The 19,017-nt window shown below is 39.3% G+C and overlaps 1 protein-coding gene across 5 annotated transcripts in view; it reads right to left on the reverse strand.

The window, feature by feature from the left end:
• The window catches only part of PCDH9 (protocadherin 9), a 915,728-nt gene that overhangs the window by 499,180 nt on the left and 397,531 nt on the right, over window positions 1-19,017 (reverse strand). The window lies entirely within an intron of this gene.

The raw sequence follows: 19,017 nt of genomic DNA on the forward strand, positions 1-19,017 counted from the left end.
CTGTTAGTGCACTGCTTTTATTCAGACTTGTAATGAAATTGTGATAGTTATATATAAGAAAAACAAACTGTCAAATGGCTTGCTAAAACCTGTCACATAAGAGATCAATAAGTTTCAGATATGTACCTTCTCATATTTGAACTATACTGAGATTTTGGATTACGTTAACCCACTAGATTACATACACAAGATGTTAGGGTTTTTGATTTCAAAAGGGCTGACTTTCAAAAATTAAGAAAATTAGTTAGGGAAGTGGATTGGACTGAAGAATTTATGGATCTAAAGGTAGAGGAGGCCTGGGATTATTTTAAATCAAAGCTGCAGAAGCTATCAGAAGCCTGCATCCCAAGAAAGGGGAAAAAATTCATAGGCAGGAGTTGTAGACCAAGCTGGATGAGCAAGCATCTCAGAGAGGTGATTAAGAAAAAGCAGAAAGCATACAGGGAATGGAAGAAGGGAGAGATCAGCAAGGAAAGCTACCTTATTGAGGTGAGAACATGTAGGGATAAAGTGAGACAGGCAAAAAGTCAAGTAGAGTTGGACCTTGCAAAGGGAATTAAAACCAATAGTAAAAGGTTCTATAGCCATATAAATAAGGAGAAAACAAAGAAAGAAGAAGTGGGACCACTAAACACTGAGGATGGAGTGGAGGTCAAGGATAATCTAGGTATGGCCCAATATCTAAACAAATACTTTGCCTCAGTCTTCTTGCCTAAAGAAGATCTTAGGGATAATGGTAGCATGACAAATGGGAATGAGGATCTGGAGGTAGATATTACCATATCTGAGGTAGAAGAGAAACTCAAACAGCTTAATGGGACTGAATCGGGGGGCCCAGATAATCTTCATCCAAGAATATTAAAGGAATTGGCATATGAAATTGCAAGCCCATTAGCAAGAATTTTTAATGAATCTGTAAACTCAGGGGTTGTACCGTATGATTGGAGAATTGCTAACATAGTTCCTACTTTTAAGAAAGGGAAAAAATGTGATCCGGGTAGCTATAGGCCTATAGTTTGACATCTGTAGTATCCAAGGTCTTGGAAAAAATTTTGATGGAGAAGGTAGTTAAGGACATTGAAGTCAATGGTAAACGGGACAAAATACAACATGGTTTTACAAAAGGTAGATCGTGCCAAACCAACCTGATCTCCTTCTTTGAGAAAGTAACAGATTTTTTAGACAAAGGAAACGCAGTGGATCTAATTGACCTAGATTTCAGTAAGGCGTCTGATATCGTGCCATATGGGGAATTATTAGTTAAATCGGATAAGATGGGGATCAATAGGAAAATTGAAAGGTGTATAAGGAATTGGTTAAAGGGGAGACTACAACGGGTCCTACTGAAAGGTGAACTGTCAGGCTGGAGGGAGGTTACCAGTGGAGTTCCTCAAGGATCGGTTTTGGGACCAATCTTTTTATTACTGACCTCGGCACCAAAAGTGGGAGTGTGCTAATAAAGTTTGCGGATGATACAAAGCTGGGAGGTATTGCCAATTTAGAGAAGGACAGGGATATCATACAGGAGGATCTGGATGACCTTGTAAACTGGAGTAATAGTAATAGGATGACATTTAATAGTGAGAAGTATAAGGTCATGCATTTAGGGATTAATAACAAGAATTTTAGTTATACAGCTGGGGACGCATCAATTAGAAGTAACGGAGGAGAAGAAGGACCTTGGAGTATTGGTTGATCATAGGATGACTATGAGCTGCCAATGTGATATGGCCATGAAAAAAGCTAATGCGGTCTTGGGATGCATCAGGAGAGGTATTTCCAGTAGGGATAAGGAGGTATTAGTACCGTTATACAAGGCATTGGTGAGACCTCATCTGGACTACTGTGTGCAGTTCTGGTTTCCCATGTTTAAGAAGGATGAATTCAAACTGGAACAGGTACAGAGAAGGGCTAATAGGATGATCCGAGGAATGGAAAATCAGTCTTATGAAAGGAGACTCAAGGATCTTGGCTTGTTTAGCCTAACCAAAAGAAGGTTGAGGGGAGATCTGATTGCTCTCTATAAATATATCAGAGGGATAAATACTGGAGAGGGAGAGGAATTATTTAAGCTCAGTACCAATGTGGACACAAGAACAAATGGATATAAACTGGCCACCAGGAAATTTAGACTAGAAATTAGATGAAGGTTTCTAACCATCAGAGGCGTGAAGTTTTGGAATAGCCTTCCAAAGGAAGCAGTGGGGGCAAAAGATCTATCTGGCTTTAAGATTAAACTCGATAAGTTTATGGAGGAGATGGTATGATGGGATAATATGATTTTGGTAATTAAATATTCATGGTAAATAGGCCCAATGGCCTGTGATGGGATATTACATGGGGTGGGATCTGAGTTACCCAGGAAAGAATTTTCTGTAGTATCTGGCTGATGAATCTTGCCCATATGCTCAGGGTTTAGCTGATCGCCATATTTGGGGTCGGGAAGGAATTTTCCTCCAGGGCAGATTGGAAGAGGCCCTGGAGGTTTTTCGCCTTCCTCTGTAGCATGGGGCATGGGTCACTTGCTGGAGGATTCTCTGCTCCTTGAAGTCTTTAAACCACGATTTGAGGACTTCAATAGCACAGACATAGGTGAGAGGTTTTTTGCAGGAGTGGTGGGTGAAATTCTGTGGCCTGGGTTGTGCAGGAGGTCAGACTAGATGATCATAATGGTCCCTTCTGACCTAAATATCTACGAATCTACATACTCATTGTCTTATTTTTCCAATTCAAACTCTATCTTCCAATTAGATGTTAGCTTTAAAAAGCTCTGTTAAATGTTAGAAAATCATGACCACAACAACAACAGCGAAAGATTTCCAGCTAGCTCTGTTGAAACTATTTTTGAAAAAAACACCTATGTATATTGACTTGGGGTTTCAGTGAACATCAAAATTCATAGTCTCTCTAGTTTTATATTGACCTTAATTTCACCTCAGTCAATAGTTACCTTTTGGGTCAATAACTCCTGATGATCACCTCAACAGAAGTCAATATTACAGCAAGTTTCTGATAGTGCCAGCTATAGTTAAGGTTGAAAAATAGTTTCCATTACAGCTGCCTGTTTCCAAACACTCATCTTCTAAATGTTGCCCTGGTAATATTCTGGTGAACTGAGAGCACTCTAATTCTTAGTTTTATTTCAGTTATTGGTCTCTAAAACAATTTCATTTCCTCAGCCACAGAGGAAGGGATTATGGATAAAGTAGATGGTTTCTCAAATCTACATTTTGTCATGATTCCGACAACACTGTTTACCTATGAGTTGTTTTATCCTTATTTGACAGACACTGTAAGAAAGAATACAGCAAGCAATGAAAATATCTCTCAGATATCAGTCTGTTTTCAACGTTTGTTGTTGTTAAAACTTTGCGCTTTTTTTTAAGATGCATTTTTGGACATGTTTTTCAATAGTTGTAATGATACTTAACTGCTGTGCCATGTTGTTTTGTATTCCTTATAACGGAAAAATCACAGTTCATTAACTTACTGAAAGGCTTACTGATTTCTAAGCCTTTAGGAACAATGTTGTGGCTTCTGTTTACTTTGGGATGTTCAGTAATAACAACATTTAACAAATTCCTCCCAAAGGAATACAGATATGCAATAAAAATGTGTTTCTTCCAAGTTGTATTTTCAGGCTTTAGGTGAAAGATCCAACAGCATAAACAGAAGTACTTTTCAAAGGTTTTATGAGAGAAGTATCTGAAGTTCAGGGTCTAAATTCTCAGTTACCAAGAATTTACACCACTTCTCAATTACCAAGAGCAAAACAGGACTCTGGGCCTAAATGAAGCTTTTACACAAACACTGTTCTTCACTCATTGTCATAACATCCCTTTCCAAGGAGATATCCACAAAAGAATGCAAATTCTATTAAAATCCCTAATATTTTCTTGGAGAGGATCCACCTGATCACTCCATTGGTAGGACAGGGTTTCTTCCATTCCAGTATAGTAAGCAGATCCTTCAGTCCGTTAGAACTAGAAGATCTTAGGAGAATTACAGAGTCCAAGAGTGACCTGCACAGAAGCAGAAAGCTCTCTGCACCAGTCTCTTTCATGAAAATGTAACTCCCTGTGGAGTTGTGCTATGCAGTCCACGCAGAGCACTGCCCTCAAATTCCAGGTCTGAGGGGAAAACAGGGAAGGGGAGTTTCATGGTGCATGGAGATATCACTACATAACTTAATGCTGATGGGTAATTATCATCTTAACTAGACAAATCCTTGTGGAGACGGAAGGGGGATGACATCACAGAAAGAACCATTCAGTGGGATTCTGAGCAACAATAGATCACCTTGCAGAACTACCCAAATAGATTCAGCTTGCAGAATTGGGGCATTTGTGTGTATCTATGCATGTGTTATTGTCTTCTGGTGGCTCGCCTACAGAACTGACAAAAGATCTCCTACTATATGATCCATTAATTGTGATTTTTAGTAGAAAGATTACAGCTCCCCCAAGCTATGGAGAAGTATGAGAGATTCATTTCTTAATATGTCTGTTGTCTACAGGACATGGGTTAACCACAGCCAAATTCTTACCTAGACCTGAATAAAATGGAAGCATTTTTTAAAACTGGAATACAAGTAGGCTTCGCAGAATTTGCCTTTTTTAAAAAAAATAATTTCACCGGATAATATTGATGTTTACTGTTAAACTTTTTCCCCAATTTTTATCTATTAAAATTTTCAGCTATGGGAAACTATGGAGGATCAGATAATATTTGTTTAATGGCAGTAGATGTTGAGATTCAAAAAGTTAAAGTTTTATAACTGATAAAACACAAACACTTTATGTCAAAACATATGAAGTACATCAAACTCTGATAAGTTTTCAAGCAGCTTTTTTCTTACTTTGTCTATCTCTAATTTTTGATCATCAAAACAGAAATAGATGGAAATATTTATTCACCTTTTTGTGTGTGTTTGGTGAAATCAACATTTACGAATAAAGATGTAACCTTTCAAGCCTAAATACCACTGTAAATCCTCTCCCTAGTTCCCAGAACATTTTTAGCTTATTTGGAGAGAAAGGCAAAAAGGCAAAGAGAGCGCTGTGGTGTTCTTGAAGCTTGGGGGGCACTTAAATTGCAAACAACCACTGGTCCCTTCAGTCTCCTCTAGAGGCGCTCTGTTTAAATAGGTAGTTTAAAAAACAAAACAACAACAACAAGAAAACAATCCAAAAACTTGCCAACAGAGAGGCATGTCAAATTTAAACTATAATGCAAATGTGGGAGTTCATTCCCAAAGTCTGTCCATCTAGGGTATGTCTACTCTGCAGCTGGGACTGAGCCTCCCATGCTGGGTAGACAGACTCGGGCGAGTCAAGCTCAAACTAACACATGAAAAATAGCAGCGTGGAAGTTGCAGCTCAAGCAGCAGCTTCAGCTCTGAAATGGACGCAACCCTCTGGGTCTCAGCAAACCCGTTATCAAGCACTATTAGGAATACTGAATTAAATGGACAAGTAGTCTTCTTTAAGCAAGGTGGGACACACAGTGCTGGTCCCATTTAGAACAGCAGAGTGGAACTTGTACTGATATTGATTTCAGCAGAACTTCACATTTAAGTCTAAAAAAAGATGAATTTATAACTCTAAAATAATGTAGGGGGGGAATTTTCCATACATTTATCGAGTGGTGAAACAGTACCCTACAGACATAGCATGTGTCTGTGGCAATGCTAATTCTTATTTCAATTAGAGCTTACTAGCTCTCTTGTGCCTCATTTTTACAAGGAAAAAAATGAGAAAGGCATCCCTGTGATTAGCTCCTACAGCCACCTTTTCTGTGTATAGTCTGAAATGACAGCCACAGGGGTAAAAATGATTGCACTAAAATGTCTACTAATGAGGCCCCTGTAGTACTGCTCCAAGAAGGACCATATTACCTTTGTCAATTTCATCTCTCTCGCTTTCTTTTTCCATCAGCTGGAAAAATACTGATTGAGAGGGGTTTTTTTTTAAAGGAATTATTCTTGTTTAACCTTCGTAATAATGATGATTGCCTTTTTGTAAGCCTAAAATATTCAACACTGAAACTAAAACATTAACTGTTAAAACTTCCAACTGACTTTTCTTCTCTGTTGCTAGATATTGTGGGTTATAGCAGAGACGTATTGTTAGCCAAACATACATCGAGACTGTGAGGCATGTGAAATGAGTGCAATATCCTCACTGATTAACAGCAAGCCATAATGTGTAAGGAAAGACTAGTATAACTTCCTATACCTGTTAAAGATGTGTTCTTGAGAAAAAGTTTCTACCTGGTCTTAACATATGAAAGATAACAAATAAAGGAAAGGAAACAAGACAGAATTAAAACAAAAATCATTGAACAAACAGAATAAGGACATAGTAAGTAGGTACAGATGAATCATGTGAGGACTAAGAAAAAATGACAAGGTGGTTGACAGGGGTTGGATAAATGAGGTGGAGGAAAAGGACAAAGAGAGAAACCCAGGAGCTAATTTTAAAATATGAAGGGTAACACTCAAATCAGTATTTATCTGCCGAATTCAGGTTTACTCCAGTCCTATAATAACAATGTAAGTGACCACAATACTGCAACAACTGAAATTGACTGAAAATAGTAACAGAGTCTTCCTCTACTATAACTATTGGGAGCATCCATTGGTTTGTAAAGGACCCAGAAAGGATGATCAAACATTCATATGGGATCTTTTGACTTTGAAAGTCTCTAGCCTGGATCTTGTCAGAAAATGTGGCACCTCCAGAAAGAGAAAAACAAACAAACAAACCAATTTGCTCCTGGTACTGTGCAGCAGTGCCAGACATGGAGAGGATGAAATAAACCTTTCCTCCCTTTAAATACTTGTACCAAAGACAGATAATCCCAGTCCTTTGCTAAAGGACAAGGAGTGGTCCAGGTTAATGTCCACAGCAACATTAGCCTACCCCATGGAGACAGGGCTATAGGGCAAACTCTCTCTTCTTGCTACAATACACAGCAGAAGTAACCTCAGAGGGTATGTCTACATTACGTCCAGGAGCAAGCCTTCTAGCCTGGATCAACAGACTGTACTACAAGGCTTGCAACAGTGTACTAAAAATAGCTGTGTAGGTATTTTGACTTGGGCTGGATCTCAGGCTCTCAAACCTACCTCTTCCCTCAGGCTTGAGCACCTGAATTCCAGCCTGGGTTTTCAATATCAAAGCAACATCAACATAGCTGTTTCTAGTCTGCTAGTGCAAGCCCTGCTACCACAAATCATAGAATCATAGAATATCAGGGTTGGAAGGGACCCCAGAAGGTCATCTAGTCCAACCCCTTGCTCAAAGCAGGACCAATTCCCAGTTAAATCATCCCAGCCAGGGCTTTGTCAAGCCTGATCTTAAAAACCTCTAAGGAAGGAGATTCTACCACCTCCCTAGGTAACGCATTCCAGTGTTTCACCACCCTCTTAGTGAAAAAGTTTTTCCTAATATCCAATCTAAACCTCCCCCACTGCAACTTGAGACCATTACTCCTCGTTCTGTAATCTGCTACCATTGAGAACAGTCTAGAGCCATCCTCTTTGGAACCCCCTTTCAGGTAGTTGAAAGCAGCTATCAAATCCCCCCTCATTCTTCTCTTCTGCAGGCTAAACAATCCCAGCTCCCTCAGCCTCTCCTCATAACTCATGTGTTCCAGTCCCCTAATCATTTTTGTTGCCCTTCGCTGGACTCTCTCCAATTTATCCACATCCTTCTTGAAGTGTGGGGCCCAAAACTGGACACAGTACTCCAGATGAGGCCTCACCAATGTCAAATAGAGGGGAACGATCACGTCCCTCGATCTGCTCGCTATGCCCCTACTTATACATCCCAAAATGCCATTGGCCTTCTTGGCAACAAGGGCACACTGCTGACTCATATCCAGCTTCTCGTCCACTGTCACCCCTAGGTCCTTTTCCGCAGAACTGCTGCCTAGCCATTCGGTCCCTAGTCTGTAGCTGTGCATTGGGTTCTTCCGTCCTAAGTGCAGGACCCTGCACTTATCCTTATTGAACCTCATCAGATTCCTTTTGGCCCAATCTTCCAATTGGTCTAGGTCCTTCTGTATCCTATCCCTCCCCTCCAGCGTATCTACCACTCCTCCCAGTTTAGTATCATCCGCAAATTTGCTGAGAGTGCAATGCACACCATCCTCCAGATCATTTATGAAGATATTGAATAAAACCGGCCCCAGGACCGACCCTTGGGGCACTCCACTTGATACCGGCTGCCAACTAGACATGGAGCCATTGATCACTACCCTATGGACCCATGTTGGGAGGCTCACTCCCAAATGCAGTGTAGACATACCCAGAGAAGAAGTACATGTTGCGTCCTGTAAAAGGCAGACTAAGGACACCGACACATATCCCAACACTGTTCCTGGAGGTATTGTGTCTGCCTTAGGTTCCATGCCCCTAAGAGACCCCATCAGGGAGATCTGCCTCCATTTCTCTCTGACAGCAGGGCTGGGCTTTAAAGTTACCATCCCTAAACCTCTAATGACAACCCATACAACCATCTAGACTCAGAGAGAAGTTAAGCACTTATGTGCACACCGCTGTTTATTGTTTTATATAAATATCTGTGCTTCACTTTATTTCTGAAGGCTACATTCCTGTCAAGTGACAAATCATGGACAGCATGTCCTCCCTTGATTACAGATTGCTCATCATATAGTATGAACCTATTATTTTTAGCAAAAGTGTTATTACCTCTTGTTAGTATGTACCACACTTTTATTCCACTGTACTTTGTCACTTATAGTAGGATGAGATAATTGCATCAGTCTTTGAAACACCTCATCAATGGGATTCGTGTGAAAAGATTCAGGAGGAAATATTTGTAGCTAAGAGGAATAATTGTTTGGACAGCCTCTTGTTGCTTCAAAACATAGTGGGCCTGATTCTATTTACACTTTATACCACTCTAGAGTTTTACAAGTGCCTTAAAGAGGGTATAAACAGTAATTTATTTTACAAATTTACTTTACAAAGCCAGAAAGGAGTAAAAGTGGCCTTAGTATAAATAAGAATCAGGTCCAGAATATTTAAACATTTCCATAGAATATGTTTCAAACTCATGCTGCTGGTAGCAGAGAACATATTTGTCACTCTTTATAACTGCAATATTATTCCTGATTTTAACAACCTGTTATAATGGCTCTTCTCACAAGGTTGGCAGTGAGGTAAGAAGAAATGGTATCTATGAAGTAAAGATTAGTAGACAAATATCTTAACTAGAGGTACTAGAAGAGTAATTTCATCTATCCTGTAAATTCGACATCTTGTGATTAAGAAATTACAAAATCCGAAAGAGTTGTAAAATTGTTTTGAGGCCTACTATAATTTGTATCTGTGTGTGTGTGTGCGCATGCACGCATGTACAAGGATACTCCTAAAATAATTGACTCTTTCCATATAGTTAGTGGAGCTCCTGAAAATGAGAAGGGCCACAATCAGCAACATTTTTGAATAGCCTAAAATTCTCCTTACTCCATATTTAGGCCCCTGCTTGATTTTGAAAAGCGCTGAGCACTCACCAGCTCCTATTAACTTTCTTATTAGCTTAGGGTTCTAGGCTCTCTTCTCTGTGTATGTAGAAGTATTGGTATGAGATGTTAAATTTCAAATCAGTTTTCTTTAGCACTACTTAGTAAACTGAATATGGTTTTTGATATCCCCCATGTGACTCAGACTCCTTGGATCCCTTGCTCTTTGCAAATAACTCTCACCTCCAACCTGTTAAACTCACTACACCAAACACATATCAATATTTATCCATAAAGATTAACATGTAAAGTATCTACAGAAAGCTCATAACTTGTCAAGACTCAATCACTGTGAGCTATATGTACAGGAAATATTTAAGGAATAATGTATTTATTTTGAAGTATGCTTTACGTATGCGGAGTAGAAATTAGTCACCAGGAAGTAATGTGTCTCAGTGATGACCCATTCAAGCAAGAGGGAGTTGTCAACCCTTCCTAGTCAGCCACTGAGGTAATGCAAGTTTCTTTTGTCTACACTTGCCACATCCCAGAACAGTCCATGAAAAAGAGTCAAAGATAACTGCAAACAACTACAACCACTTAGAGACGAAAAGGAACATTATAGCAGGCAGGAGATCTCTATGGCTATCAATAAAGACAAAAGATGGAGTGTCGGAAAGAGCGCTCTATCCATTCACTATGGAAACCCCTTACGCAATTAAGCACTTTCATGAACAGTTGGATCCTGGTTCTTGTGAAACCAACCAGCTCTGAAACAGACTGAACTCTATGGGAAAGCCTACTTTATTAAATAGGAGAGGTAACTATTGATAAGTGTAGACCTAGGTTCGCATTTTATTATTTTGTTTTGTGTGGTAACCATTCGCGTCCATCATTTTCTGTCACTAATAGTTAAATCTTTACTCTCTTATAAATAAACCGACTGCTGTTTTATTATAAGTGCTCACAACTGCTGTGTGGTTTACAGGAGCAAGAGTTCAACATAAAATTGGTAAACTGTGGTACTCTGGGACTCAGGTATTGCGGTTCACCTATTGTTAACCTGCAAGGCAAAGTTAGGGCTGACATAGCGACTAGAGTGCTTGAGTGGCTCAAAGGCTGGAAGTGTCCAGGAACTGACACCCATCTGCTACAAGAAAGGCTCCCTCTCACTGGAGGCCGGGGTATGAGGAGACACCCTGTCCAGGATTCCCCAAGAAGAGTCACACCCAACTTCTGCTGTCTAGTATTATAGCTTAAAGGCTGTGCAGGAAAGGGTTCATGGATCTTTGCTGTGCAAATGAATTCATTACCTTATTTATTTTTTATCAAATCTGGGGAAGCATAAGTCATATAGATTAAATATTTATATCCCAGCCATATGATCAGATTAGTCCAGCTATTTAAATCTGCTGTCAGTTTTCTCAACAATGGAACAAATTTGGCTTTACATGATGATTTCTGCTCAGACACTGCTTAAAAACCTTTTGTTGCTATGTGAAAATGATAGGATGGGGGAGGGTAACAAAGTCTGTATATGTGCACACATGACGTGTGTGTGCACGTGCATGCATATAAACAGAAGTACCCAGGAATCCTTTTAAATTGAGTCTGAACCTTGAAATCTCACTATCAGTTAAGCAATATTTAACCAAGAGGTTAGCAAACTTTTTGGCCCGAGGGCCACATCTGGGTGCAGAAATTGTATGCAGGGCCATGAATATAGGGCTGGGGCAGGAAGTTGGGGTGTGGGGTCTGGGATGGGGTGCGGTTTGCAGAAAGGGGCTCAGGGCAAGGGGATGGGGTGCAGTAGGGCTGTGGGGTGCAGGAGGGGTGCAGGGTGTGGCAGTCATCTAAGGGCAGGGGGCTCAGGGCAGGGGGTTGGGATGCATAGGGTATGTGGCAAGGGGCTCAAGACAGGGCATTAGGGGGCTCAGTGCAAGGGGTTGGGGTGCAGGGTGCAGGAAGGGTTCGGGGTACAGGCTCCGGCCTGGCACTGCTTACATCAAGCGGCTCCAGGGTGAGCTCCCTGCCTGCCCTGGTCCCACGCCAGTCATGGAAGTGGCCAGCATGTCCAGCAGTGGCTCCTGGGAATGGGGTGGGACAAGCGGCTCTTCCGCACGCTGCCCTCGCCTGTGGGTACCATCCCCGAAGCTCCCGTTGGCCGCAGTTCCCCATAGTTTGCCCTCCCCTGATTTAATCTATTCTTCAACATTTATACAATCTAATCAAGTCCATCCAGTGCATACTGTGTTGGCAAGATGGTAGACTCCTTCACAACCATCTGAAATCAGTCAGAAGGTTTAAAAGAGGGCGTTCATGAGCACGCAGCACAAAAATTGAGAAGTTGAGGACAAAATTAATCAAAGAACCAATGGACATGAAAAGAAGTTTAATTGACTATACATCAGTGCTAGGAGTCTGGGTAACAAACAAGAAGAACTGGAATTGCTCACTTATGAATATACATTTGATCTAGTTGGTATTACTGAAACTAGGTGGGATGATTCACACTACTGGAATGTTAAAAATCAATGGTTATAATGTATTTAAGAAGGATTGAGGGGGCAAAAGGGTAGGGGCAGTGGCACTCTAGGTAAAAAAAATGGCATTGCTTATTTTTTAGTCACTAAACTCAGAAGAAAATGATCTTGAATGCTCATGGATCAATGTCTAACAGATAAAGCATGAGAAGTGGTATTAGCTGGTGTCTGCAACAGACCACCAAATTACACTAGGGATCAGGATGACCAGCTCCTTATGCACCTACCTACAATGTGTAAGAAACAAAAGCTGCGTGATCATGGGGAACTTCAATTTGAGTGACATATGCTGGAGGTCTCATGCTGCCAGTATTAAAATATCCTTGAAACTTTTAAATATTATAGATGATAATTTCCTAACTCAAAAGTGTTACAGCAAACACAGTGGAATTCTTAGCCGTTTTCCTAACGGATAACAAACCAAAAAGTAATGCCAGCTTATGTACAAGTGCTTATGACATGATTTATAATGTGCAAGCAGAATAAAGTCCCAACCAGTAATAGATATACTTAGTGCTTTAATAGGGTTAATTTCACAAAGCTGAAAACAATTACGAGACAAATCAGCTGGGAGAAATATTTTCATCAGAAAAATGTGAATGATAATTGGGAACTATTAAAGAACACCATACTAGATGCCGATAAAACCTACCTGGTTTAGAGGGGGAGGGAAGGCATCTGTAAAAATAAAAATAATATATAACAAATGAAAGAAGCAGTTAGGAATTGTAGAAAATTGCTAAGAGAAGCCAAGAGACACAAGGAGCAATCTATGGCCAGTAGAGTTAAGGATATATGAATTAGTTTAAATATAGATAGATAGATAGATAGATAGATAGATAGATAGATAGATAGATAGATAGATAGATAGATAGATAGATAGATAGGAACAAAATGAATCGAGAAAATGGTATTGGTCTGTTACTAGATGGAAATAATAGAATTATCAAGAATAATGCAGAAAAGGTAGAAGTGTTCAATAAATATTTCTGTTCTGTATTTTGGAAAAACCAGACAATACAGTCTTATAATGTGGTGATAATACTCTTTCCATTCCCCTAGTATCTCTGGAGGATGTTAAATGGACACTACTAAAGTCAAACTTTTTTAAAATCAGCTGGTCCAGGTAACTTGAAATTCTAGAATACAAGAGGTGTTCAGGAGATTAGTGGACCATTAATGTTGATGTTTAATAAGTTTTGGAGCACTGGGAAAGTTCCAAAAGACTTGAAGACAGATAATTTTATGCCAATTTATTTTAAAAAAGGGTAAATGGGATGACCTGGATAATTATAGCCAGACATTGATCCCAGGCAAATTAATAGAGCAGCTTTTTATGTGACCTGATTAATAAAGTAGTAAAGTAATTAATGAAAATCAAACATGGTTTATAGAATATGGACCCTATCAAAATTACTCGATATCTTTCTTCTTTTTTTCCCCATGAGATGACAAGTTTGGTTGATAAAAGTAATAATGTTGCAATAATATACTTAGACTTCTGCAAGGCATTTGATTTGACAATGCATGACGTTTTGAAGAAAAAACTAAAATGATATAAAATTAACATTGCATACCTTAATGTATTAAAATGTATTAAAAACTAACTGACAGGTGTCAAAATTAACTGTAAACAGGGAATCATCATCGAACAATAGCAGGCAACAATATTGTGTGTTTATTTCAGCAGTGAGGGATATAGGTAGGTTTGTTTGAGAATGATTATGATTAGACCTAGTCAAATTTTTCTAAATTTGGACTAAATCTTGCATTGAAATTTTAAATTTTGATGGAAAAAAAGACAGACTTTTTTTTAAAAAATATTTTTCAGACATTAGCTTGAAGTTGTCTATCCTTTGAAACTGAAAATATAATTTTAGTTGAAATGTTGATTTTTAAGGGGAAAACAAGAGGCATATTCACAATAATATCCTCTGTTGTTGAACCAGATTTCATTACTTTTAAGAGACAATGTTTCTGATTTAAAAGACACAACTGAATGTGTTCCACACATCTGTGCCTGCCATTTCTATGTCCACCTCTGTTAATACATGCTTATCACCACATTCTATTATCCTTAAAAACGTTGTCCACTGTGTAATTTTTGCATGAAAAGAGATAATTTTTCCTCTGCAGTAGAATGTTTCCTATTTGCTGGATTTGTCAAGAGTGAGACACAAAAAACAGTCTCTTAAATTTTCAAAGCTAGAATGAGTTGAAGATACACAATTATCAATTCAAGATTTTGCTTTAAAACTGGTGTTTAAATTTCAGTGTGTCTGAAACAGCGTCACCTAACATAGTTTAAGTTCTTACTGCCTTTTCTTTATTTTTAAAAAATGTCTGTGCCAATGACTTGTTTCTTTTTCATAAAAAAATCCAGTACGGCCAATCAACTGCTGTGTTTTGTAAACTTTTCGTACTTTGATTTCCCCTATTATCTTCTGAATTTTTGTTAGACTAGATCTTAGGGAACTTTTTATGTTGTAATTCTAGAGGTTTTAGTCATTAGTTTTGTTCATCCATACATGCCAGGTGCAATCTTTTACATCAAGCTGAGACAGAGATTAGTTTGCCCCTTAATAAAGTTTTGGCTGTGTCCCATAGTATGGATGTCTTAGCTTCAGATACATCATTTGTTTTTAAGCAATCATTTAATATTGAACATACCTCATCCACTACCACTGTATACTTCAATTGTTCTTGTTTGTAAACTAATTTGAGGGTCATTTTTGGTGGAGATTTTGAAATTAAATTCCACTATTATCAGAGCATGGTCAAACTGTATTATTGTGCCAATTTCACAATTATTCAACTTGCCATTGTTTTCTCTGTTGATACCGAGTTTATTGAAGTGTATATGTTATGACTTATTAAAGATATTGCTTCCAATACTCAAATTCATATTCAAGTGTCTAGGGATCTCAGTACGATATGGATGATATAATCTTGAAAGCATGCTCAGATATGCTGAGGGCTTTATGTTCTTTATCAGATTAATGCTTTATCAGCACTGGTCATCATTTATTTAAGACCCACTCCAAGTCCTAGAAAAGTTAATTGGAGAATTTCCACTGGCCTTGCTGAGAGGTTGATCAGGCCCATAGTGTCAACAGCATACTAGGTGTAACAGCATATTATATGTTTGAGTAATGTGTGGAGACAATGTCTCTGCTCTACAGTGCTCCACAAACCATATTTTTTAAAATGTGCATGCCAGTTGTGTAGGAGTTTCCTGCACAGGAAAGCAATAGAAATATGGCTGTATTGTGAAGTTGTTTCTTACCAGAGAAATTTCTACTTTGCATTCCATTAAAAATGACTGCATGATTGTCTGCTTCAAAATCTGTGACATGTAACTGAAATAGGAGGGTACTTTACCCAGCACTCTGAACACCTTTCGAAACCTACTTCTGGGTCCTTTGGCTGTCAAGATCCTACAATGGGTCCTATTTTAGAGTGCCATGGCAGGTTCTGTTCCTTCCTCTCTCATACCTATCAAGGTTCGAATACCATGGCAATAAGTGAAGTTCTCAATTTCATCCAGAGAGAAGTCCATGTCTTCTTCTCCTTTTTCAAAGTTGAGACCTTTTTCCCCATATGTATACTAGCAATTTTTGTTTTGCTTAATAAATATGTTCTTTTGACCCACCCTTGCGAAAAATTGTCTAGCTCTCTTTTAATCTCTCCCATTTGGTCACAGTGTTGGTTAATGTCACTGATAATGAAAAGGGGTGAAATTCTGCCCCCAAATAAGTCAATGATAGTTTTGCTATTGATGGTAAAAGAACCAGGATTTCACCCAAGGTGAAGACAATCATGGAGCAAAGGAAAGTGAATCTACTTTCTGAACCCACCCCATGTGACATCACAATGCACCCAGTGTGACAAAGTTCCTCCTCTGCTTTGGTGGGTCCTGCGCTTATTAGCGGATATGCTTGCTCAGAGGTCCACAGCAGCCCTCAGTTTGGCCACTTTCGTGGCTCAAATCTGCCATTCACTCAGTTAGTCTCATCACTGGCCAGCATGGGGAAAAGGAAGAAGAACAATCCCCGCAGTCTCTGCTGATCCACTTAGTGAATCGAGGAACAGGCCAGAGACCTTCCCCTCTAGTGGAACCCACAGTCCAGGTCAACTCCTCCGGTATCAAGTAGGGAGTTGGAGGGACGGAGGGAACCCGAGCCCACCCTCTCCTCCGGGTTCCCACCCAGGGCCCTGTGGATTGCAGCTGTCTACAGTGGCTCCTGTAACAGCTGCAACTCCCTGGGCTACTTCCCCATGGCCTCCTCCCAACACCTTTATTCTCACCACAGGACCTTCCTCCTGATGTCTGATAATGCTTGTACTTCTCAGTCTTCCAGTAGTATGCCTTCTCACTCTCAGCTTCTTGTGACTCTTGCTCCCAGCTCCTCACACACTGAAGTGAGCTCCTTTTTAAACTGAGATGCCTTGATTAGCCTGCCTGTCTTAATTGATTCTAGCAGCTTCTTGAATGGCTGCAGGTGTTCTAATCAGCCTGTCTACCTTAATTGTTTCCAGAAAGTTCCTGATTGGTCTGGAACCTTCCCTGCTACCCTACCTAGGGAAAAGGGACCTACTTAACCTGGGACTAATATATCTGCCTTCTATCACTTTCCTGTAGCCATCTGGCCTGACCCTTAATCAAACATTAAAAGCATTTATTAGCAGCCTGATTTATGAGGAGATTCCCCCCTTTCCTCTTTTGTCTTCCTATATTGTGGCAGTTAACTCTTCTACTTACGTAAATTATATTCAATTTTATGAATCTGTATGCTTATATTGACAAATGGTTGTCACACCAAATTTTGTGGTATTAGTCAATTTGATTTAGTCGGGGTATGATTCTTGAGAATCAAGTCATTATTAATTGAAAAATATATGTCATTAAAGTTTTTGCAGTTTTGGAGTAGATCCTGGTTATTGAGTATAAAATGTAGGTGAAACAATACACTAAGGCAGATTCTCATTTTTCCCTACATAACTTCTTCATTCCTTGACAAAGTTTCATCATCTAGGTTTGAAATCTTCCATGTTCAGCTAGTTACCCTGGCAATATATACTTCTCCTTTGAATACAGTTCTATGGGTTTTACTGTTTCTCATATCTATGGGGAAAGAACTCATCAGCTTGGGAGAATGCCAAAGTATGAATTTGAATAAAAACATGTCAAACAACAAACTTTCCTTAAATCAGCATATGGGTCTGGGGAAGTTTTTTTCTTTTAAGTTTGGATTGCTCTACTTACTATAGTTTGCTGCTGGTGTTTTAAGACAGAAGGGAAGAAATTTTAAGCCTTAAAATTCTTTTTCAGCAACACCTATAAATTATTTTTAGGATATCATATTCTAATGAACTTAATGGTTAAATGTTGGACTCTGCATTGTCCCCCAGTTCTTCATCCAGCCAGTAGAGAGATCTATAATACCCAGTGTACAGGAAAAGAAAATACAGTCTGAAGCCAGGCTCAAGACAAAGTCAGAGGATATGTGTGGGCCACAGGCAGTAAGCTATGGAGGCAAGACTAGGCAGCAAACAGCCCACAGCTGGAAATGGAACATCGAAGAGCCAAACAGAGACACATCCTGTTGTTGCCAGGCCACACCAGTTATAGGAGGAAGACATAGGGCAGCAGCATCCAGCCAGGATATTATGGAGGGGTTCTGAGACTCTTATCTTTCAGAGACTTGTTCTAAGGATCTGGTTTGAAAACTGTTGATTTGATCTTTTGTGTTGCAATTTAAAGGAACTGTGCCTATTTCAGTTTCTGGCAGACCTAGTAAAGTAATTCTCTGCCACACAGAATGTAAAAAGTTGGAACTCACTGGACGGTTGGAGTCTGTACAGCTGAGTGCTCAGAGTGCCTTCAGCACTTACCTCCAAGTTTATTATATTTACACAGTGTATGCTACCAGACCGGGGTGGGGGAGGGAGGAAGGGTATACAGTACTATATATGGATACACCACACCCACACCCCCTCTCCCTCTCCCACTCTTCCTCCCCCTGCTCTTTGGGAGATACACACACACCCCTCTAGTCACTTTTGAAAATCTTGGCCCCATTATTCAAACATATTACAAGAAATTTGATGAGAACAGTGAAAGTCAGAGAAGGATCATGAGCCCTTGTTTTGATGCACCATAAGCAGAACCAAGAAAATGCCTTTTCAATTCAACAAATGGAAAGAGCTAAACTGGAAATATTAAATTAATACATGGATCAATGATGCATTCAGCATTTCTCTGTCCCCCACATATCATTTAGTTACACATGCTGAAAAAGTCTCATAAATAAGTAGAGAAAATAAGGAATTCCTTTACTCCTGAGTATCTTATTTCAGAGAAAGTTCTTGGGATTTAAAACACAGCCTAAAGCAAGTGATAATGCCAAAAGATTAGAAGTAAATATCCAGCTAAGAAAGAACTGTGTAGGGCAGCCAAAGTAAAATGATGTTTTATAGCTCATCAACTTCTCAAATGGAGCATAGGGGTGATGGTGAATATTTCTGCAATCTTCACTTTTATAGATGCAGGAACATAAAACAAGTTTAGAAGATCTGGTATTTTAGTAAAATGCATATGGTGTGACTGAATAGCTCTTTTCTATAATTTTTGTGAGGACAAGACTGGTCAGACAGCCTTCTTCTGAATACATTATTCACGAATGTAACAATCACCATATTTCTTCATAGGATTTATTATTTTAATTCACTGAAAAGTTCTGGATAAAGGGAGATAAGATTATGCCTCTAAATATTGGTTGTTGTTAATGTTTGTTTTCATTCCCTTCTCTGTCTGCTGAACCAATAGAAAAGACAATCCTGCAGGAATAGACACGCTGGAGCAGATTTCCCTACAGCACAGCTCTGCCAATTTTCAATCATTACTTGAGCTAATGTGTGCCAGCTTCAAAATACCAGCTTTCCTCAAAAATCCTCAGTCTTGTTTTCTACCCTAAGCAGC

The sequence above is a fragment of the Lepidochelys olivacea genome (assembly GCF_965140295.1).
Source record: "Lepidochelys olivacea isolate rLepOli2 genome assembly, chromosome: 1".
NCBI lineage: Eukaryota > Metazoa > Chordata > Testudines > Cheloniidae > Lepidochelys > Lepidochelys olivacea.